A 24,618-nucleotide genomic window follows, 5' to 3' on the forward strand; every position below is an offset into this window, starting at 1 on the left:
GTCCCTCAAACAAATAAGATCAATCTCTTTAAAACATTAAAGTTTGCAAGTTAATGCACAGAGTGGATAAGGCAAGCCCTTAATCCATCTCCTTGCTTGCTCTAAAAAATAATTCAAATTGAATCCATTTCATGATCTCCACAAGAGAGACATACTAGATCCAAGCTCTCAAGAAAAGGCATTGCACCTCATCTTAGGTTTGACCTGACACTTGTTCTTAGCCAAAAGGCCAAATTACTAAGCTAAACCATCTGGCCATTTATTTCATTGGTGTTTGTGGGACGTTAGCTGTGTGCAATTTGACTGCTGTATTTCCTACAACTGATGAAGTATTCAATTAGGCCGGAATTTATTGCCCATCCTTAATTGCCCTTGAGAAGGTGATGGTAACTAGAAGCTATTCCACTGGTGTTTAACCCAAATACCTCAGGAGAGAAGGACAATTTGGATTAGCTGAATGTGGTTAGGGGTCTGAGGATCATGCATAAATATAATCCATGTGACTTTATTGCAGCTTCAGGCAGATGTTTTTAATGTCAGAAAAGGTTCTATATTAATGCCTCAGTGTTTCACTCTATTTTAGTGATCTTCCTGTGGTTTGCATGAAAGGCCAGCTGCAGACTATATTGACTCCTTACACATCTGCATAGTTTCACGCAACAGCAGAAGACTTTTCATTTTGAATGTACAATGGTTTGTCACTGACTGTCAGATGATTGCATTGAAACTAATGACTGCAAAGCCACGTAAGTCACTGCAGAGCTTGGAGAAACCTGAAGACAGAGCCATTTAGGAGGATTGTACCGTTTTGCTAAGACTAAGGTAAGCACGGATCAAAACCACATTTAAACTATTTTGCCATTTGAGACAGAAAGTAGCTTGCAGCACTTGCTGCACAGTCAGAATGTTGAGATTTTGGCTGATTGTTAAATAATGGTTTTCTTTATCAACTTGCCTTGCAGTCTGTGCAAATCTGTGCCACATGCAAAATGCCCTACTTTCCGGTGAAATACTGCACATCAGCAACAATTCGAATTGACATGGTTCTGCTTTCACCCACTCTGCCTTTTTTAAAAAAGTCTTTCCCCTCCCCTCCAGGTTCCCATCCCCTTTCTCCCAAATGTATTTCCTGACAAAGGGACAAATCGAGTGCCAGGCAGGCCTGTGATACCCTAGTGTCTGATTATTGCTGAGATACGTCCAACATGTTTATTCAAATGATTCCACACCCCCTCCCCACGTGGATTAATTGGAATAAGAAGATTTGGTATATGGGGGAATCACACTGTTTGACAATACAACAGTTTGTTTCAGCAACACCAACACCTTTGAATTTTGTTATCACAGCCTAGTCTTCTGTATCACATAATTTCTAAGTATCAGACTTGGAATCAAATTGTTCTGTTTGAATTCACTACTCGTGCTCTGGAATCTACCCAACACACACAGGATCAATTAGATAAGCATAATATGTGTTTTGTTACAGTTCAATAATTACTTCAAATTTCAGTCTACAGTCCTTCCACACTGACTGGGAACTGGCATTGCTCAGTCTGTACAGGTGAACTGAACACTCTGCCTGTACAGGCCAACCAAATGCTCATTGTACAGGTGAACTGAATGCTCGGTCTGTACAGGTGAACCGAACATTCGGCTTGTACAGGTGAATTGAATACTCAGCCTGTACAGGTCAATTGAATGCTCAGTCTGTACAGGTAAACCAAACATTCGGCTTGTACAGGTAAACTGAACACTTGGCCTGTACAAGTGAAGGAAATGCTCATTGTACAGATAAGTCTGTATAGGTGAATACCTGTACAGGTGAATAATTGCTCAGCCTGTATTGGTGAACCGAACGCTCAGACTGTGCAGATAAACTGAATACGAGGAGTGTACAGGTGAACCAAACACTCAGCCTGTACAGGTGAACCGAATGCTGGGACTGTGCAGATGAACTAAACACTCGGACTGTACAGATGAACCAAACACTCGGACTGTACAGATGAACCAAACACTCGGACTGTACAGATGAACCGAATGCTGGGACTGTACAGATGAACTAAACACAGCCTGTACAGGTTAACCGAATGCTCGACTGTACCGATGAACTAAATGCTCACACTGTACAGTAATAGGCTACCCTGAGCTAGTGCGTAGTCAATTCCAGCCCCACTTGTTCCGGAGTCTCAACACAAGTGAATTAACCAATTATTCTTATAAAAATACCCAACATCTTTGGCCCTTGACTGCCCAATAATTACACTCACCAGGTTTGAAAGTTTAAACACAATTACTGTTTATTTACAATAAGGTTTGTCATGAAATATGCAATAAATACAACTGGTTAACTTCACCTAACCCCTGACTCCCACTTCAACCTACCACCCTCTACCCATACACACAAGCAGAGAAACACAAACGGGGGGGGAGGACAAAGGTCAAAAGATAAAACTCTGTGCTTCAGATGGTGGTTCTTTTGCACACTTTCTTCACAGCAAGCTTGCTGATTAAAGTCTATGGTTTACGGCCGGTCTTCTTTGTAAGTAATTCATTCAGGTCCCTGCTGGTTAGAAAATACTGTACTCACAGGCAGCAGGCTTTCTGGAGAAACACCTTGGGCTGGACTCTCCATCGGCAGGATCCTCCGTTTCGCCGGCATCGCACTCATGCCCCCGGATTTCCCAACGGCGTGGGGGTGCCCACAATGGGAAACCCCATTGATCGGCTGGCGGGACGGAGGATCACGCTGCCTGCAGGTAGCGCGCTGCACCAGAAAACAGGTGCGGCGAGATGGAAAATCCTGCCCCTTATTTCTCATCAAACTGGGCCTTCAGCTCAAGGCTCACCTTCAAGCCTACGTCATTCTGTGGGGTGAGTTAGTCGGTTCTGCCTTTGCCATGCAAGTGAGAGGGTTGGTCGGTTCTGGGCTCTGCCTGTATATAGATTCATCAAGGCTTTCTGCCAGTTCAGAAGCACAGCCTTTCTGGAGAAAGGAGAGGATAGCAAGTCCTTTCCTGGGGCCAAGACCAAAACTGAAACCAAAGTCAACCCTTGGAGCTCTGAAAAACATTCCAGTGGGATCAGACCCACAGCCTTTTGGACCAATTCATCGGCACCAGCCAAATCAATCAAACCGAGTCCTAGCCAATCTGTCATTGGTGCCAGTCAGCCTACAACTCCAATTTGAACCAGCACCGTGATCTCTACTGCTGCCGAATTCCTCTGCTTGAATTAAAGGCACAGGCCACCTGCCTGAAAGATACATGTCCACTAATCATCCATGAATCAAAAATGCAACAGCAAAATAAAAGAAAGGGGAAATAAACAGGGAATAAACAGGAAGAACCCTTACACCAGGTGAACCAAACATTTTGTCTGTGCAGGTGAATCAAATGCCCAGTCTGTACAGATGTACCAAACACAAGGCCTGTAGAATCATAGAATTTACAGTGCAGCAGGAGGCCATTCGACCCATCGAGTCTGCACCAGCTCTTGGAAAGAGCACCCTACTTAAGCCCACGCTTCCACCTGATTCCCATAACCCAGTAACCCCACCTCACCTTTTTGGACACTAAGGGCAATTTATCATGGCCAATTCACCTAACCTGCACATCTTTGGACTGTGGGAGGAAACCGGAGCACCCGGAGGAAACCCACGCAGATACGGGGAGAACGTGCAGACTCCGCACAGACAGTGACCCAAGCCGGGAATTGAACCTGAGACTTGGAGCTGTGAAGCAACTGCGCTAACCACTGTGCTACCGTGATGCCCACTCGGTACAGGTGAACCAAATCCTCAGTCTATGCAGGTGAACCAAACACTGAGACTGGACAGGTGAACCGAATGCTCAGCCTGTACTGGTGAACTGAATACTTGGACTGTACAGGTGAACCGAACACTCAGACAGTACAGAATAACAGAACACTCTGACTGTACAGGTGAACCGAACATTTGGACTGTACCGGTGAACTGAACTCTCCGTCTGTACAGGTGAATCAAACACTCGGACTACACAGGTGAAACGATTGCATGAACTATACAGATGCACTGAACACTTGGACTGTGCAGGTGAACTGGACACTGGGCCTGTACAGGTGAACCATACACTTAGTCTGTACTGATGAACTAACCAAATTCTCAGACTGCAGATGAACCGAACACTCAAATTGTGCAGGTGAACTGAACACTAGATGCGCAATTCTTTGGAAAGATTTCTTAAGTATGGTAGTGAGGAAGTGAACAAACTAATATGATGGACAGTAGGACCCTGAGGGTAATGAGTTCACAGACTGAGAACAAAGGGATGAGCACAGCATGGCTAGGAAGGGGGAAGGGACCTTTGCCTCGTGGAGAGAATGGAGAAAAAGATGCTGGGTAACAAGAGGCCAGGATTGGGAAATGCGAAGTGAGCTAATCAGGATATATGGCCAGGTCAGAAGGTGTATACATTGACCTATGGGAAGCTTGTATGCGAATCTTGACGTGATTCAATCAATATGTGCTGTGATTTCTTTGTCCTAGCTCTCACTGGCTTTTGGGAGCTCTAGAAGACAGCTGTGTGTTCTAAGGTCCCACGAGTGAGTCAGCCTTGCAAGCTGGTGGAAAAAAACAATAATTGATACCTGCAGACCCATCTCAGATTTTATTGAGCCCAGACTAAAAGGATCAGGGATTGTCAGTAGCAAGCGGGAACTGCTCCGAGCTTCCCGCCACTCGGCCCAGCAATACAACATTAATTGGTCCACTTAAGGAGACCCCACGGGCTTCACGCCACAAATGAAGGCTCGCCAGCCGATTCGCCAGGACCGCGTCGCCAGCCCCCTGCTAACAAGGTCGAACAGCACTCAAACAGCTCCTTGCACAGCCAACCCCACTCAGCTCGCAGCCATGATGTTGAGATGACTGGCCCAAAGATTTGGAGACGCAGACCTTGGGAGGCTCTTAGAGGTGGTCGAGGCCAGCAGGGCTGACCTATTCCCTGAGGGTCCCAGAGGGTGAGCCACAGGGCAGCCAGTGCCGCCTGGGGTGAAGTGGCAACGGCCGTCAGCTCGGGCAGCGTGACCAGAAGGACAGGCGTCCAGTGCCGCAAGAAGGTCAACACCTACAGTGGGCCACACGTGTGAGTTGGCACCGCATCCCCTCCCCCCCCCCCCCACACACAACCTTCTGACCCCCACTCGAACCCCCCAAACCTTCCTTCACACCCTCATCACTTACTCCACCTCCCAACCCTTCCTTCACCCCTCCCCCAAGGTGAATCACACGATGCCCTCTCTGCGTCCCCGCAGGAGAAGTTGTGACATAACTGTCAAGAGAGGGCCGGACTTCAGAATCCTCACCACCTTCAAGGAACGGGCCCTGGAGGTTAAGGGAGAGCTCCGAGGATGCCACCATCGCGTGTCACAGCTGCCATCCCCACACTCCACCAGGGCAAAGACACACACCTCACTGGGCAACATTAGTGGTCAGGCTTCTGGGGCACAATCTGGTGAGCACCACACACTTGCAAATGCACATCAGGTGGAGTCAGTGACACTCAGGCTAGAGAGCAGTCAGAGATCTGCTGGATCCCAGGACCCAGCAGGGTCCCAGTCAGATTGCTGAGTCTTTGGGACAGGTTTACCCGGAGCTTATGCAAACGTTAGGGTGAGGCCTTGATCTTTAGAGGGAGATGCCAGCAACACTCCAGCAGGTCCATGGCCAATTGGGAGAGTCACAGAGGCTACGGGCGCAGGAAATGGCCGTTGCAATGTGTGGCACCGAGGCCAACACTGCTAGAGTGGCGACTGCGTGGAAGCCTGGTGGACAATGTCGGCAGCATGAGCGGAGGTGTCCAAGATGTGGCTCAGTCAGTGAGGGCCTTGGTTAAGGGCCTTGGTAGACTGTCCTACCCGCTGGGGGATGTTACCCAGTACCACGCATACCTTAATGAGGCGCTGCGGGAAATGTCTTGCTCTCAGATGGAAATGGCTGAGGTGCTGCAGAGCTTGTCCAAGTAGCAGGTGGGCATTGTACAGCAGAGCGTAGGCCATTCATTGGGGATGTGTCCCAGTCACTGAGGAGCGTCGCCGAGGGCGTTGACACCATTGTGCAGACATTGGAGAGCCGCCAGGGCTGGCAGGACCAGATGATGCAGGGACAGTCCGGGTTAATCCAGCTGCCCCTCTGTTCCAAGGTGAACCCGAGGGCTCCATGGGCACCAACCGGGAGGTTAGGGCACTGATTGTCACCCCGGACCCATTCTATGGACTGGCAACAGTAGCCACCAGCTCCCTCTGCCCCCTGGGTTCAACCCTCTGACAACGCCACGTCTCGCAGTTAGCACCTGGAACAGGGAGGCAGGGCTGTGCATGTGCCTCAGAGCCCCCAGAGGATGCCCGCATTGAAGGCATTGTAAGCAGCTGGCTGTCTCCATCTCTGATGTGCATCCTGGGGATACACTTAGATGCAGAGGTAGAGCAAGGAAGGCTAAGCACGTGGAGGATCACTGAAAGGGCACTTGGGAGGGAGGGGGTAGGTAGAGGGTAAGGAGGGAAGTGTGCATTGGGGGATGAGGGGGTGGAGGGAGGGTGGAGAGAGTGAGGAGCACCATCGGGAAAGTGGGGCAGTGGTGTAGACTTGTCCGAGTTAAATTTAAATTTCTGAGGCAAATTTAAAAACCCTCACCCAACCAGAGCCTCTGGCTCTTTGTTCTGCAATGCGGGCTGACCACCAATCCCATGCCCCATCCCCCCAGACATCGGGTTCTGGCAACCCCCCTATATATACCCGGCCACGGCAGAGGGTGGGTGGGAGCGACTCACTGGATCGAAGACTCTGCACTCCAGACACCCAAACAGAATGTTGCTATAACCCAGCCGACGTCCACCTACATTCCACCCTTGGGTATTCGGAGGTTGGCTGCGTCTGTGGTGCTGCCTCCTGCTGTGTTCAAGCACAGTGTCCATGCATCAAGGTGTGGTTAGGATGCTAGGCAATGAGCCCCACATGATACATGGCATGCCCACCCACAGGGATCCACTTGGGATGTGTGAAGTGCTCATTTAACCACGATTGCCAATTCCCTATTAGCAACTTAGCAGTAGCCTTCAGCCGCACGGCCAGAGGCCTCTGTGGTCAGTGGGAGTTATGTGTAGTCGGTGGGGCAGACAGGTAGTGTGCCCCAGAATGGGTACACACGATCCAGGGGTTGTCATGGAGGACCTATGCACAGTTGCGCAACCCTCTCCCCAGGCAAAGCCCCTCCGCCAAGCACAGGAGCAGCAAGACAAGTGCTCCCGGGCTCATTGCATATGAGCGAAGATGGCTCCTCACCGGCTCGGCTCCGCCAGCAGCCCTTCCGCCATGTTCATGTTTTTCAAAAGGAGATCCAAACGGGGCCAGCATGAACACTTGCTGGGGAGGCCGCTGGATCACGGGAGGCTGTTGGGTATGGGGTGGCTTCCGTTAATTGTATGGAAATAGTGCTTAAGTGGTGATTATTGCTTTCTCGCCACATTAGGACAGGATCCCAATTTTGCCTACAGGAGCGCCCCGGTTGTCTCGCAAACGGTTTGGCGCCCGATGCGATTCCCGTTTTTGGCCTCTCCCGCTATTCACTGGCCTCTTCGCATTCTCGCTTGAGATTGGGAATTTGGTGTGTGGCAGTCAAGTACGAGCCAAGATTTGAGTTGTGGGGCAACACATTGATTTGTGACATCAGTGATGTTCTATAATTAATAATTAGTCCCTATAACCCAAGACAATTTTTAACCTGTCAAGTTAAATTTTGCAAGAATCTGGGTGTTTATCCATATGTGTTATTCAATCCATGCTGTCCTCTAGCTGAACTAGTGTTCAGCTAGTTGACCCAATTGTCACAGGTGTGGAAGGTAGACCTACCAAAGACAACAGAAGTGAGCAACTGCAACTTGAGGGTCCAATTTAGCCCTGAAGCCTGGTAACCCAATCCCACAGCCTGGTAATCTGGTCCCATGCCAATGTTTTCTAATGTCCTTTGGCGAAGGGAACTTGCCATTCTGGTTTGTCCTACGCGTGACTCCAGACCCAACCAAAGTGATTGTTAACTGAACTCTGAATCAGCAAGCCATTCAGTTGTGTGAAACTGCAGTGATTCAAAAAGAGGGCCAACAGCTATCTTCTGAGGACAGCACAATGATGGACAATAAAATCCAGACTAGGGCTGGTAAGTGGCAAGTTACATTCACGCCACACAAGTGCAGGAAATGACCATCTCCTACAAGAGAGGATCTGACTATCATCCCTTGACAGGGCAGTAGATAGCATAGTGGTTAGCACAGTTGCTTCACAGCTCCGTGGTCTCAGGTTCGATTCCCACCTTGGGTCACTGTCTGTGTGGAGTCTGCACGTTCACCCCATGTGTACGTGGGTTTCCTCCGGGTGCTCCGGTTTCCTCCCACAGTCCAAAGATGTGTGGGTTAGGTGGATTGGCCATGCTAAATTGCCTTTAGTGTCCAAAAAAGGTTAACTGGGATTACGGGAATAGGGTGGCGGTGTGGGCTTGGGTAGGGTGCTCTTTCCAAGGGCTGGTGCAGACTCGTTGGGCCGAATGGCCTCCTTCAGCACTGTAAATTCTATGATACAATGGCATTATCATCGCTAAATCGCTGACAATCAACATCCTGGGGGTTACCATTGATCAGAAACTGAACTGGATTAGCCATATTGATACTGTGGCTACCAGGGCAGGTCAAAGGCTAGGAATCCTACGGTGAGTAACTCACCTCCTGACCCCCCCCCCCCCCCCCCCCCAAAGCCTGTCCACCATCTACAATGCACAAGTCAGGAGTGTAATGGGATATTCTCCACTTGCTTGGATGAGTGCAGCTCCAACAACACTCAAAAAGCTCAACACCATCCAGGACAAAGCAGCCCACTTGATTGCTCCCCCCTCCACAAACATTCAAATCCTCCACCATCAACGAACAGTGGCAGCTGTGTCTTCCAGCTATAAGATGCACTGTAGTAACTCACTAAGGTTCCTTAGAGGTACCTTCCAAACTCCAAACTGCTACCATCTAGAAGGACAAAGAGGACAAAATATACAGTGAATGGTAGAACCCTCAAGAGTATTGACAGTCAGAGAGATCTAGGTGTACAGGTCCACAGGTCACTGAAAGAGGCAACACAGGTGGAGAAAGTAGTAAAGAAGGCATACGGCATGCTTGCCTTCATTGGCCAGGGCATTGAGTATAAAAATTGGCAAGTTATGTTGCAGCTTTATAGAACTTTAGTTAGGCCACACCTGGAGTATAGTGTTCAACTCTGGTCACCACACTACCAGAAGGATGTGGAGGCTTTAGAGAGGGTGCAGAAGAGTTTTACCAGGATGTTGCCTGGTATGGAGGGCATTAGCTAATGATGAGAGGTTGAATAAACTCGGTTTGTTCTCACTGGAACGACGGAGGTTGAGGGGCGACCTGATAGAGGTCTACAAAATTATGAGGGGCATAGACAGAGTGGCTAGTCAGAGACTTACCCATGGTAGAGGGGTCAATTACTAGGGGGCATAGGTTTAAGGTGCGAGGGGCAAGGTTTAGAGGAGATGTACGAGGCAAGTTTTTTTACACAGAGGGTAGTGGGTGCCTGGAACTCGCTGCCGGAGAACGTGGTGGAAGCAGGGACGATAGTGATGTTTAAGGGGCAGCTTGACAAATACACGAATAGGATGGGAATAGAGGGATACGGACCCTGGAAGTGTGGAAATTTTAGTTTAGACGGGCAGCATGGTCGGCGCAGGCTTGGGGGGCCGAAGGGCCTATTCCTGTGCTGTACTTTTCTTTCTTCTTTGTTCTTTTCTGATTTCGAAAACATCTCAATCCTTACACTTAATACTCGCCTTTGCAACATTATAAGCATCTTCTTTTAATCCTTAACTTTCTTAGCAAGCCACAAATGGATCTTTCTTTCTGAGCTTTTGTTTTTGAGTGGAATGTATTTTTTTTATTAATAAATTTAGAGTGCCCAATTCATTTTTGCCAATTAAGGAACACTTTAGTGTGGCCAATCCACCTAGCCTGCACATCTTTGGGTTGTGGGGGCGAAACCCACGCAAGCACGGAGAGACTGTGCAAACTCCACACAGACAGTGACCCAGAGTTGAGATCGAACCTGGGACCGTGGCGCTGTGAGGCAGCAGTGCTAACCACTGAACCACCATGATGCCCATGAATGGAATGTATTTTTGTTGTACATTTTGAATTGTTTATTTAAAGTTTCCCACTGTTTATTTATTGCTTTAGCTTTTGGTCTATTCAGCCAACCAATCTTCGGTCTATATGAAGATTAATGTCTCCCACAGTTATAAGCTATTGTTACAAGCTCTAATTATTTCTTGCTTAAAGCTCTGCCCAGTGGTATAACTACTTTTCGGGGGCCTATAAACTACTCCCACCGTCATTTTCTGAGTGTTACAACCTCCACGGAGATCACGAGGTGTGGACCATCCGGTTCATTGTGACCTCCACAGAATACGAACTTCTGTTCAGGGCTTCCCCCTTATACCTCTTGGTATAAAAACCCTGATGTGGAGATGCCGGCGTTGGACTGGGGTGAGCATAGTAAGAAGTCTTACAACACCAGGTTAAAGTCCAATATGTTTGTTTCAAACACTAGCTTTCGGAGCACTGCTCCTTCCTCGGTGACCCCTAACCTCGGTGCAGGTCGAGGAGGGAGACCCTTCGGGGAGTGGAGAGTTATTGGGTACTTTGAATAAATCTATATCGTTGCAAACAGCCAACAGTTCCATATGTATTCATTCTGTGCGGATTCTACACTGGCCCTTGCTATTTCTAATCTCTACCCATACAGGCTCTACTTCCTGATCTTCTGTACCAGGATCCTTCCTCATGTCATCCTTTACTAACAGGGCAATTTCTCTTTTTCCATTTTGTCTGCCTTTTTTGAAATGTTGCGTACCCTGGAATATAAAAAATGCCTTAATAGGTGCAGCTTCTGGTGGAAATTATGTTCCATTATGTCCAGGAATCTGATTCTTTGGCAGTGCACCCTATGGTGTGTCTCCTTTTTTTGTTCCCGCCATTTTCCTCAAGCATCCCCTCTGTGTCCAAAGGGCAGGATGTGTTGACTCAATAACTGAGTAGCAGAGGAGACTTCCGGTGGTGGCATGTAGGTGGAAGTCACACTTTGGGTGGCTCTTGCTTGAGACTCTGATTTCTGGAATTTAACGCCCGGTCCCAGGGGCAGTTTTTGGATAAGCTGGTGCAGGAAGACATAAGGAAGGAGGGGAATGTTGAAGAACCAGAAAAAGGCCATCGGGAAGAAGTGGGTGAGCGCAAGATCGCTGTCAGGCGAGCGGGTCAGCCCAGCTGCAGGAAAGATGGTGGAGGCTGGATCGCTGGGTGGGGTCGTGTCCTTCACAGTATAGACTTTGACCGAGGTGATGGCTGGAGAGTCCGAAAAGCAGTTTGCCAAGCATATGGAGGTGACACGTAAAGCGAGGACAGCAGCAATGGAGGAGGCGATGGCCCCGGTGTTGAAGACATCGGCGGAGGTACGGGAGCAAGGAGAGAAGTGAAGGGGGTGGAGAAAGCTCTGTCGCAACATAGCGACCAGTTCACCTCAATGGGTGAGGAACTGAGGAGGGTGGTGGAGGCCAAAAAGGACTGACAGCCAAAGTGGAGGACTTGGAGAACAGGTCAGGGCAGCAGAATTTAAGAATTGTGGGCTTGCCTGAGAGGGTGGAGGGTCTGAGGCCAACTGAGTAGTTTGCTAAGATGCTGGCAGAGTTGCTGGGGGACAATCCTCCTGGTATGTACTGGTCAAGGCTCATTGGTCACTCAGGCTCAAGCTGAAGACAAATGAACCGCCGAGGGCGGTTATCATTTGTTTTCATAAATACCATGTTAAGGATACGGCCCTGAGTTGGGTGAAACAAAAGCGTGAGGTGAGGTGGGAAGGAGTTGGTATTCGTATGGACTTAACCATGGAACTAGCGAGAAGGCGGGCGGCCTTAGGTCGGGTGAAGGCAGCACTCTACAGTAATGGCGTGAGGTTCAGTTTGGTCTACCCGGTGAAGCTAAGGTAGAACTTCTACTTTGGAGTACTGGTGGAGGCAGAGGAGGAGTTTGTGAAATCTGCAGGACTGTGATTGAAATGAGAGATGGGATTGGGGTTTGGCTTTGGACTGAGGGATGGGGGGTGAAATGTTGTATATAGTTTCATTTCTTGTTTAAGGATGTTTATTTGTTTGTTATGAGGGGGGAACAGTTGAGAGTTTGGTTTTTGATTTTGTTGATGGGGAAAGGTAGTGTACCCTGCTGTATGGGGTACAGCGGATAGGAGATTTGTGAACTTTGGGGTTTATGCCGCTTTTCTGAGGCATGGTTTTTTGCACTGGTTAAGATTGTTTTTTGTTTTTAAGGACTGGGCGTAGGGAAGGGTATTGGGAGGAGGGGGACCGGGGCAGTGGCCTCCACACGAGCAAGCGTAGGGTGGCTAGTGAATGGGAGTGGCGGGGGAAGGGGCCACGGTCATTAGAGCCTGTTTGAACAGGTTTCGATGGGCTTGGGAGGTGTGAAAGGTGGGGGAATGGGATTGATACTGGGAGAGGTGTTTTCAAGAGGAAGTGGATGGGGGGATTCTGGGAGGGGGGGAGGGGTTCGACGGCAACAAATGAACGGGGTGGGTCAGGCCCAGTGGACAGGGCCCGGGGTGGTGATGATAGGAAGGATGGGCCGGGGGGGGGGGCCGGGGGGGGGGGGGGGGGGGGGGGGGGGGGAAGAGAGACTACTGGTAAGAATAGTAACATGGAATGTGAGGGGATTGGGGCGATTAGTGAAAAGGTGAGGGTGTTTGCGCACTTAAAGAGCCTAAAGGCTGATGTGGTGATGCTGCAGGAGGTCCACCTGAGGGAGAAGGATCAGGTGAGGCTCAGGCAGGGCTGGGTGAGTCAGGTGTTCTATTTGGGGTTTGATAGTAGTGCTCAGGGGGTAGTAGTATTGGTGGGCAAGAGGGTGAAGTTTCAGGTGGAGAAGGTGGTGGCGGACCGGGGGGCAGGTACGTGATTGTGACACAGGCTTTAGAGGGGATGTTGGTGGCGCTGGCTAGCGTATATGGCCCCCAACTGGGACGATGTACAGTTTGAGAATAGGGTGTTGGTGCCATCCCAGAATTGGACACTTGTGAGTTAATAGTAGGGGGGGACTGGAATATGGTGCAAGAGCCAAGGATGGACAGGTCACAACCGTGCTCGCTGGCACAGTGGGGGAGGGGGTTGTGCTGACTGGGCTCATGAGAGAGAAGGGAGGAGTGGACCCCTGGAAGTTCCTACACCTGAGGGAGCGGGAGTACTCCTTTTTCTCCCCGGTACATAAAGCGTATTCACGAATAAACTTTTTCATTGTGGGGAAGGTGTTATTGGCTGGGGTCAAAGGGTCAGAGTATTCAGCAACAGCGATTTCGGACCATGCGCCGCATTGGGTGGATGTGGTTTTGGAGAAGGGGGTGGCCTAGAGGCTGGGGTGGAGAATGGTTGTGGGGTTCTTGGGGGATCCGAGCTTTTGTGATAAGATTGGGTAGGTGATTGAGGAATATGTGGGGTTTAATTGCACTGCCAAAGTTTCACAGGCAGTGGTTTGGGAGGCTCTGAAGGCAGTAGTGAGGGGGGAGGTGATCTCTTTTAAGACTGCGGACAAGGAGGAGTGCCAAAAGTTGATAGAGGAGATGTTGGAGGTGGGTAGGAGGTACTTGGGGGACTCGGACCCAGGCCTCTTGGACAGGAAGAAGGAGCTTCAGGCAAAGTTTGATCGGTTGTCCACAGGGAAGGCAGTGCGCCAATTGAGACGGGCGAGGGGGAAAGTCTTTGAGTACGGGGAGTTGACCGGCCAGATCCAGAGGGAGGCAGTGGTGAAGGAGATAGTCCAAGTACGGGATAAGACGGGAAAGCTAGAAGTAGCCCCAGAACAGATTAATAAAGCTTTTGAGGAGTTCCTTGAGAAGCTGTGTAGGTTGGAGCCGCCGGGAGAGGAGCGAGAGATGAGGGAGTTCCTGAACGTATTAGAGTATCCGAGGTTGGGGGACGAAGATAGGGCTGGGCTGGAGGGGCAGTGGGGGAGGAGAAGGTAAAAGAGGCAATCGAAGAGGATGCAGTCAGGGAAGGCGGCAGGACTGGATGGGTTCCCAGTGGAATATTATAAGATGTTTAAAGACAAGTTGGCACTGCTGATGGTTGGCGATAGGTGGAGGGGTTTTGCTGCAGACGTTGGGGAAGGCTTCGATTTCCCTGCTGTTAAAGAAGGATAAGGACCTGGTGGAGTGTGGGTCGTACAGGTCCATATCCCTATTAAATGTGGATGCAAAGGTGCTGGTGGGATGGCTCGCGAAAGTGATAAGAGAGGATCAGACAGGGTTTGTGAAGGTAAGGCAGCTGTTCTCGAATATGAGACGGTTGTTAAAAGTGATCATGCCACTGACGGATGGAAAGGAGACAGAGGTGATGATGGCACTGGATGCGGAGAAGGCGTTTGATCGGGTAGATTGCAGTTATTTGATGGCGGTCTTGGAAAGATTTGGGATTGGGCCAAGTGTTACGGTGTGGGTTTAGCTGTTGTATAGGGAGTGATGGCGAGTGTTCGCACTAATAATATGAATTTGGGGTATTTTGCTCTGCACTGGGGTACTAGGTAGGGTTTCCAGGTTTCCCCCGCATTGGCTATAGAGACTCTGGCCATTGCTCTAAGGAGCTCGGGGTTGTGGAGGGTGATAGTGAGGGGGTGATGGGGTTGAGTACCCTTGTATGATTTAGGCAGCACGGTAGCACAGTGGTTAGCACTGTTACTTCACAGTGCCAGGGTCTCAGGTTCGATTCCTGGTTTGGATCACTATCTGTGCGGAGTCTGCACGTTCTCCTTGTGTCTGCGTGGGTTTCCTCTGGGTGCTCCAGTTTCCTCCCACAAGTCCCGAAAGACATGCTGTTAGGTGAATTGGACATTCTGAATTCTCCCTCTATGTACCCGAACAGGCGCCAGAGTGTGGCGACTGGGGGATTTTCACATTAACTTCACTGCAGTGTTATTGTAAGCCAATTTGTGACAACAAAGATTATTATTATTATTTGTCACTGTACATCTCAGTCAAGAATATATTGGGGCTGCTCTGGAGATTCGGATTGTTCTTGGGGTATAAATTGACCTTTACAAGAGCGAGTATTTTATGGTGTCCCAACTGGGAGTGGGGGCAGGGGGATGCCATTTCGTAGGGCGGTAACCCACTTCAGGCACCTGGGGGTGCAAGTGGCATGTGATTGGGGTGGGCTCTGAAGGTATAATTTTACCAGTTCGGTGGGGAGTGTGAAGGCTGATTTGGGCCTCCCAAGCATTTTGTATTCTTACTGGGCAGCGAAAGTAATGAAAGATCTGTTCTTGGGGGGACGATTTGTGAGATGGAAGTGCTGGGAGAGAAATATGGGTTAGCGTAGGAGGAAGGGTTTAGATACCTCCCAGCCCGAGATTTGTGAGGAAGGATTTCCCATTCCCAACCTTCCCGATAGCACTGGCCCCCTCGTTGTTGGAGTCCACTCCGGCGTCGGGCCACCCTATGCGAAGGTGGAATCCTCCGCACCTTCACGGGCTAGGCCGGCGCCGGAGTGGTTTGCGCAGCGCCGGCCGGCGGGGAAGGGGCTTGGTGCCACGCCAACTGGCGCCGAAGGGCGGCCGCCGCGAGTTGGCGCATGCGCGGGAGCGCCAGTGTGTGCTGCCATCATCCCAACGCATACGCTGGGGGGGGATTCATCTCTGTGTCGGACATCGCGGAGGAATAGCAGCCTACACTGAGGAATAGTGCCCCCATGGCACAGGCCTGCCCGTGGATCGGGGGGCCCTGATCGCGGGGCAGGCCACCATGGGGGCAACTACCGGGGCCAGATCCCCCCGAGGACCCCGGAGGCTGCCCATAGGTAAGGACCTACTCTAATTTACGCCGGCGGGACCGCCAAAAAATGGGCGGCCACTTGGCCCATCGCGGGTCAGAGAATCGCCGGGGGGAGGCCGGCGACCAGCGCGGCACAGTTCCCGACGCTGGAGAATTGGGCAGCCGGCGGGGGCGGGATTCACGCCACCCCCGGCGATTCTCCGACCCGGCGGGGAGACGGAGAATCCCACCCAGGGTGTTCATGGATGGGGTTAAGGCGAAGTGGGAGGAAGAACTGGGGGGGGGGGGGGCGAAGGAAGAGGGTGTGTCGTGTGCGGTGCTGTGAAGGGTAAATGCCTCAACCTCGTGCGCGAGGTTGGGGCTGATACAATTGAAGGTCGTGTATAGAGCGCACCTCACAAAAGCAAGGATGGGACGGCGTTTGAGGGGGTGGAGGATGTCTGTGAGCGGTGTGGGGAGGGGCCCGCAAACCATGTTCATATGTTTTAGTCTTGCACAAAGCTGGAAAGGTATTGGAGGGATTTATTTAACACCATCTCGGGAGTGCTGCATATGGATTTGGAGTGTTGCACGTTTTACTGTGGTTGTAAAACGCGTTTATTGGAGTGTATTAACACGCCTCCGAGTTCGACGTGTGCTTAACACTACTAGGCTCTGTTCTATGTAATTATTTAGCTCTGGAGTCGCCAGTTGCCGTATAGGCAACGTCACAAGTATTCCAAGGTCAAGTTCAAAGTAATAAAGACGATACACCGATTAGTAAAGTTCAAACGATCAATATTTATTATACAGTTATAATAAATACTCATGCACACACTAAGAGACTAAGCTATAACTAAACTTTAAGTGAACAGAATACTTATCTAACAGGAACAGGCAAGGTCAGAGAACGAGGCCTTCGTCCTGGTCTTGTACTGCAGCCTTCAGCAAGCGTTCTGGTACTTGGGAGTCTAGTGGGCTTGGATCGCGTAGCGAGCGTTGAACTTACGGTTTCGGCGGCTGGTGCTCAACGGCTGGAGTCAGGATGCAAGATGTCAGTCAGAGCCGGAGCACGAGTTTAACAGACCGGGCTCTGTGGGGAATTTGCTTTTATACCCCTCTCTAATGTCCTTGCCCCCTTCTAGGCGGGCTCTACCTTTCGGTACCGATTGGAACGTTTCCAAACGGCTACCTTCGAAATCCTCCAATGCGGGGGCTTCCCTCGATGTTGGGGGGGTGGTTTCGATATTCGTTACTCTGGTGCCATCCTGTCTGCTCCACCAATTAAGTGCTACATTGAGATGGAAATGTTGCCATTGTGTGTGCCTGGATCTGGGCTGCCTCATCAGAATGTTAAGCGCTTTGCCATTAACACCTTTGGCTTGGAGATCTGCACCTGGCCAGAAAACTGGTTTGCTGCTTGCAAAATGCTAATTAGTTGAGAGCAGGCTGTCTGTTCTCACTAAACAGGCTTCCCCTGCTGTCATCCATTTTAGTTTGGCTCTGTGTCCATTTTGCGTGGCCAGCATGGCTACATTCCCTCCTTGTGATCCTCACAATCATACTATTGTGAAGGATCACCTATGTACTTTGCCTTCCTTGTGTTCTGACCTCTTGCCAGTTCCTGTTCTACTCTATCTTAAACTATGGGAAGAAGAAAAATTTTTTTAACTAACATCTCTACTTGGCCCTATGTCAAAGGGACATGCATTACTACAACTGGGAACCTCTACCTATCACTATTAACCTTAACCTTAACTTAACATTTCATCACTCTAAAATCTTAACCATTCACACCACAACATCACACTTCCCAACTCGGCAGTCGAGTATGGAACAATATAATACATGGCTGAATTTTTATTTACAGAGTGTTGTAATCAGTGAGGGGTTGAGGGGTTTGGTGGAATCCGAAGATGGGGGATTGAACTCTATAGATGGGTGAGGTGCTGGAACGAGAGGCTCTCCTCTTCCATTTCCTCAACCTGAGGGTCTGCACTAGTATGATGAGGATCGCGATCACCAACAGTGATTCGATTATATAGGACATGGAGTACCACGTCATGAATTTAGTACACCAGGTCTGAACCTCGCTGATCAGAGCTGAGCACTGGGGGTTTGCTGTAATTGAAACATTTACGGTGGGGGTTGTGGGGGAAACGTGTCTTGTTTCCACACATATACATATGACATTAAACAGTAATAAGTGGGCTTCCATCATTTTGCTGTTCTTCTTCTTTCTCTTCCTTCTTCCTCCGGTATTGACAATCCTGGCTTCGACCTCTGTCTCGTCCTTTGAAACCTTTGGGATCAAGCACAGTATCTGTCAATACACAGTTTAAGACCTTTACTTGTTAGTGCATCTGTCTTTCAAAACCCAATTGACCCTTTAAAATGACTGGCTAAGTCACACCCTGTGACTCCCCTCATTTTTTTTTTTCAAAAAGCGAATTTAAAGACCAGCATACACCTAACAATCCTTCCTTCTGCGAGCCGTCTCGCAGGCTTTGCTGATTTACCATCCGAATGTTCCCGGATGTAAATAGCATGTGGGATGGTGGCCGAAGGGCTACCTAACTTAAAATGAAAACAAACTTTGAAACAAACATCCGAATGAGTTGCGTATGGGCCGCGACGGGTACGAGTTGGATGGAATCCCCGGGTAGGGCGTGCTGTGCCATACCCGAGCTTGGCTGACCAAGGGTTGGTTCTCAGACAGGGCGGGTCCTCAGTGCCGTTTGTCCACTGCCTGAGTAACCTGGAAAGAAACGGGTACGAATATGTTGACCGTGACTTGCAGCCTCTATTTCGCCGAATAGAGGGGCACCAAAAAAACCAAGGGAGCCAAGATGCTCCAACTGAGGACATCACTGAAGTTCTCAGAGATATCTGCAGATAAACTATTTGGCGTGTGGCCTTACAACTTTGGAAAGGATCTCCAATCAAACCGAAGTTCTCAAAAGTATCTGCGGACAAACTAACGTGTATGTGAGGTGGTCACAATCTTTTCAGCTGAAAAGAAGATGTCCATCCTCCAGCTGAACAATGTACAATCCTGAGACAAACAAACATAAAACGAAGACAAACATACGTGCAGGTTCCATCAGAAAGGACATCGTTTCCCTCAAACGATTCCTATCTTACATCATCTGGACACCTCACTTTGATTCTGCCTCTGTGAACAGGGTCACAAAGGGGTTGCCGTGTCGGGAGTCAGACACCGTGTCGTCCTGCTCTCCCGGATCCCACACCCTTGTGTGGATCAGGCATGAAACTTTGGAATTGTGTGACCGGGGGTCACTCTCGTCATTGCGGACAAGTCTGTAGGAATTGTCCCTGTGCCATTGTGTAGTGTCGAGTGTGTTGTCGGGGTAGTCGGGGTCGGGTGGTGGTTCTGGATATTTGAGGTAGGTGACTTCCATGGGGTCAATGGAGTCGGGGTCGTAGCTGGTGCAGTGTGGGCTGTATGGCTGTGTGCTGTCGCTGTCTTCAGAGTCAGTGTCGGTCCTGCTGTCTCTGCTGTGGCAGCTTGTGGGCGTGTCGGGGCGTGGTCTGTAGTGGTCTGTGGGCGGAGTCGTGGGCGAGTCCGTGGATGAACTGGTCTGTGAGGGGGATGGTGGAAAAGTGTCTCTGGTGGGCGGGGTGAAGTGTTCTGCTGCATCCAGCAGGACATGGTGAGCATGGTTGGCCTGTGTTCCATATGCCTTTAACTGGTTTATATGGAACCACGCGGTCTTTCCATTAGGATATTTGATCCTGTAAACGGAGGGGCTAATTTTGTCCGAAATTGAGTAGGGACCGGAATATTTTGGAGCCAAAAAACTGCTGGGGTTATAAACAGATAACATTACCTGTTGCCCAACCTGGAATTCTGTGGTGTGTACGGTCTTATTGAAACAGGCAGTACGTTGCTGTCGGCGTTTCCCTAGCTGGACTGCGGCTGCGATCTGTGCAGACCTCACAGTCTCAACTAGATCTTTAACTGCCTTTTCATGTGTGAGGGCCGTCACTTCGGGGCTTGTCATGTCCAGTCCTAAAAGGAATTCTGTACCTTTCATAGGGCGTCCGGTCATGAGTGTATGTGGTGTGTATCCTGTAGATGTGGAGACAGTGTTCCTTATGAACATAAGTGCAAAGGGGAGCACTGAATCCCATGTGGAATTGTTCTGTTGAACCATTTTCCTGAGGGTCGTTTTTAGGGTCCGATTCATGCGCTCCACAATCCCGCTGGACTGTGGATGATACGCAATATGGAAGTTTTGCTTTATACCGAATATTGTCAGGACGTTCCTCATGACCCGTCCTGTAAAGTGAGATCCCTGGTCCGAATCGATACTTCGGGGTAAACCCCATCTCGTGAAGATGTGGTGGGTCAGGATCTTTGCAGCTGTCTTTGCTGTATTTGTTCGTGAGGGAAATGCCTCTACCCATTTGGTAAAGGTGTCGATGACCACCAGAACGTATTTATAGCCATTCCTACAAGGGGGCAATGGACCTATAAAATCGATCTGGAGGTTTGTCCAAGGGCCGTTAACTGGGCGAGTATGCCGAAGTTGTGCCTTCTTAGAATACCTCTCCGGGTTATTCTGAGCACAAATCAGGCAATTCTCAATGTAGTGTGTGACATCAGTCCTGAGATTAGGCCACCAACAGAGTTGCCTGAGGTGCCTCGTTGTTGCATCAATTCCCTGATGCCCGTGTCCGTCATGGAACAAGGCAATCATCTGATTCCTGTCCTGCTGTGGGACCACATAAAGTTGATCCTTAATGATCACACCCTCATGTGTGGTCAGTGTGTGTTTAAAGTGTTCGTACGCAGGCACAAAGTTTCCCTTGAAAACCTCCCTGAGGTCTCCGTCCTGTTTCTGTGCTGCTACGAGATCTTTAACCTCTGTTTGTGAGACTTGTACTGCGCTCACAGGGGCGCAAGCTGGTGCGCTAGCTGGGGGGGTCCATCAGTGTCCTCTCCTGGAACCTGCCTTAGCCAATGCGTCGGCTTTTACATTCCCAGGGGGTGATGACCTATGGTGGCTGCGAACTTTTATAATGCCGAAGGTCCTGTCCTTCGCTTTCTCTAGGATATGCTGGAGTAAGGGGGCTGATGGAAGGGGTTTTCCGTCTGCGGATACAAAACCTCGTGTCCTCCACAGGGGCAGAAAATCTGTTAGGCTATTGCAGACATATAAGCTGTCTGAATATATGTCTGCTGGGCTGGGGAAAGAATCGGGGTGGTCCACTATATACGCTATGGCTGCTAGCTCTGCTGCCTGCGCGCCTAAGTGACCAGGTAACTTCAGAGCTATCTCTTCGAGAGCGCGCCCCTGCGCGTCCTCTACATAGATGCCGCATCCTGTGATACGCTCACCATTTAAAACTGTGGAGGAACCGTCTACATAAATCCTCAAGGGTCCACACGTGTCTGTGGGCTGGGGGCTTTGTTTTGGGTTCCCTATCTTCCTGGGGGGTGTTTTTGCTAAAAAGGGTCCTGTGTTATGCAGGGGAGCTACAATTTCACAGTCATGGGGCTGTCCGGGGTATTGGAGGTTGTCTGCTAAGTATGTGTGTGTGCGTGTCCGTTTTACTGTAATGTCCCGTCCTTGTAAAAGTAGGGTCCACCTAGCTGCCCTAATCTGGCTAACTGAACCGTCCTTCAGTCGACCGTCTAGTAGTAGCTGTGTGGGTGTATGTTCGGTTAGAATGGTGATGGGGTTTAGTCCGGTTATGTATGAAAAATACTGTACTGCCCAGAAGACAGCAAGGAGGTGCCTCTCACAGGCTGAAAATCCTTGTTCTACCGGGTCTAACAGTCGGGAGGCATAAGCCACTGGTCTTAGCTGCTCGTGCCGTTCCTGAAGCAACACGGCCGAGAGGGTCAGATCTGTGCTAGCTACCTCGATTGCGTACGGGGAAAGTTGGTCGGGGACTAGCAGCGCGGGTGCTGCACTAAGGGCTCGTTTTAACTCTTCCACAGCGCCTGTATGCTGCGGAAGCCATTCCCAGGGGGCTCCTTTCTTAAGGAGGTCTGAAAGTGGGGCGGCTTTTGTCGCGAATCCGTCGATGTGGTTCCGACAATAGCCAACCAGTCCTAAAAACGACCGGAGGGCTGATACATTTTGGGGAAGGGGCAATTTGACAATCGAATCAATTCTTTTGAATTCGATCTCGCGTTTGCCGTGCGTGATGACTGATCCCAAATACATCACTTTACTTTCCAATATTTGGGCCTTTTTCGGGTTAACTTTACAGCCAATTTCAGTCAAGAGTTCCAGGAGTTCGGCCAGAAGCGTAATGTGCTCTGCCTTTGTGTCTGTCTGCAGTAGTAGGTCGTCTACATACTGTACCAGACATTCGGGTCGGGAAAATTTCTCTAATCCACTTGCCAGCTGTCGGTGGAAAATGGAGGGGGAATTGTGGAATCCTTGTGGGAGGCATGTCCACGTGTACTGCTGAGTTTTAAAAGTGAATGCGAATTTGTATTGGCACGCTTTTGCCAATGGTATGGACCAGAATCCGTTACTGATATCCAATACCGTGAAGTACTTGGCGTTGGGACCCTGCTTGAGCATGGTCTCGGGACTAGTAGCTACCGTTGGGGCTACTGCGGGGGTTACTTTGTTGAGTTCCCGATAATCGATGGTCAGACGCCATGATCCATCGGGCTTCCTCACTGGCCAAATAGGGGCATTGTTGGTGGAGGCTACCGTTCTCAGTACACCTTGGTCCAACAAGCTACCTATAACTTTTTCTATTTCCACCTCTGCTTCAAGGGGAAATCTATATTGCTTTTGCGGTCGGGGGTCCTGTCCGGTAACATGAACTTGTCCAGTCATTCTGCCACAGTCATGACGGTGACTTGCAAATGCTGTCCTGTGTTTGTTTAGTAGGGCCTTAATTTGTCGGTCGGTGTGGAGTGTGGTCAGGTCGAATGAGTACTCTCCCACTGCGCTAATCCGATTAGCGTAGTCTCCTACTGTGAGGGTGGCTGGGGCTCTGTCTGATCTAGCCATTCGCCAGACACACTGGTTCACTGGGTCGAACGACAAGCTGTGAGCGTTCATAAAATCTATCCCCAGGATGTGTTCTGCCGTCCGGGGAAGATTTACTAAAACTACGGGGTGTCTTGTGGAAATGTTCCCTAGCTGGATCGCTACGGGTGCTGTGATATGTCCCTGCTGCGAGTGTCCGGTGAACCCGCTAAGTGTAATGGTGGAGGTGGTCGGCCACGTGTCTGCGTGTGCCGTGGTTGTGGAGTTAATGGTGGTGCGGGATCCTCCTGTGTCCCACAGTAACTCTATGGGCTTCCCTTTGACTTTTGCTGTGACTACGGGCCTCCCTGATGAGTCCCATAGTGTGTCACAGACCCAAGTGGGGGAGCCCGAACACCGTCAGTTCGTCTCGTCCACATTGGTGGGTCCTGACTGTACTATCACATTGTGGATGGGTTTTGCCTTACTGCGGTTCAGAGTGCCTGTCTGCTGGCCTCTCTGAGATCGCTGGGGTGCTTGGCATTCTTTTGCCCAATGCCCTAACTGTCCACAGTTATAGCATTCCTGTCCTTTCTGTTGTGGGCTGCTCTTGCCTTCATTTACCCATGCGGGCTTCTGGTGCTCTCTGACTGCGTGGATATCTGCAGCAGCCTGAGCCTCTTCTGGGGATCTAACTTTTCCTTTTCCCTGAAGCGATTGCTCCCAAGCGCGGGACAATCTTTTCAGGACCCATTTCTCGTTATGGGCCTCTTCTGAGGGGTCATAGCTATTGCAAGCGCTCTGTCCTGCTTCTGTTGCGTGGGAGATAATTGTGCGCGTCCACTTAACCATGTTTTCGCGGGTTAAATGCGCTCTATCTAACTGTCCGAAAACTGCGCTGAAATGAATCCACAGCCTTCCTGCGAATGCTGTGGGGTGTTCGGATCTTTTCTGCCTGCACTTATTCAATCCTTCTACGGGGTCACCTCTATTGTACCCGATGGCATCTAAAATGGCGGTGTGCATCTCCTCTAGGCTGCCTCCTGCCACGTTCTGTGGGTCGGGGAGGGCTGCTACTACACTCTGGTCTAAACTCAGCACTGTGAGCTTAACCTGCTCTCTCTCATCCAGGCCGTACATGGTAGCCTGCTGCTTTACTTTAGCGAAAAACTGGTGGGGGTCTGCGGTGGGGAGGAACGGAGTGATCTTTTCACAAGCGTCCCTTAGCTGGGTTACTGTTAAAGGGGTGGTGTAAGTTATGTCTGGGGCGCCTTCTGATTCGGCTTTTCTCTGCGTGGTTACGGGATTCATGGGTGCGGTTATGGTCTGAGCTGTGGGGGGTTGGGGTGCCTGTCGTTTCTGCTGAGCTGCGGGCGCACATGTTCCCTGAACATAACGCTGCGCTGTCTCGCTTAATTCCTGCCAATCTGGGGCGTTTTCTCCATCTAACTGTGCTCCAAAGGTGCTTTGGAAGCCATTCTGCACCGAAAGCAGAGATTGCAATTCCGCAATCTGTTTCCTGCATTTCGCGTGGTCAACTGTGCTTTGTCTTTGTTCGGTCGTTGCAGCATGGAGTGCTCTCAAAGCTGCTTTGAGATCAGAATATTGCCTCTGCAATGCCTCCACCTGCTTTTCCGATTCCTGTCTTATCAGAACGGCACGTTGCACGTCCTGATAGGCTTTCTCATACTGGGTCTGGGAACTGCTCAGATGAGCTAGACAAGACTGGTGAGCCCTCTTGGCATCATCCACCTCTCTATCCTT

General features: G+C 50.1%; 1 protein-coding gene across 1 annotated transcript in view; it reads left to right on the forward strand.

Moving 5' to 3' along the window:
- LOC119974867 (linker for activation of T-cells family member 2-like) overlaps positions 1 to 24,618 on the forward strand; it is a 168,763-nt gene continuing 144,145 nt past the window's right edge. Inside the window, exon 1 of the mRNA XM_038814190.1 lies at positions 1 to 822. The gene's annotated coding sequence lies outside the window, so the exon portion shown is untranslated. The remainder of the gene's footprint in view (positions 823 to 24,618) is intronic.

This window comes from Scyliorhinus canicula, chromosome 12 (genome assembly GCF_902713615.1).
Source record: "Scyliorhinus canicula chromosome 12, sScyCan1.1, whole genome shotgun sequence".
Classification (NCBI taxonomy): domain Eukaryota; kingdom Metazoa; phylum Chordata; class Chondrichthyes; order Carcharhiniformes; family Scyliorhinidae; genus Scyliorhinus; species Scyliorhinus canicula.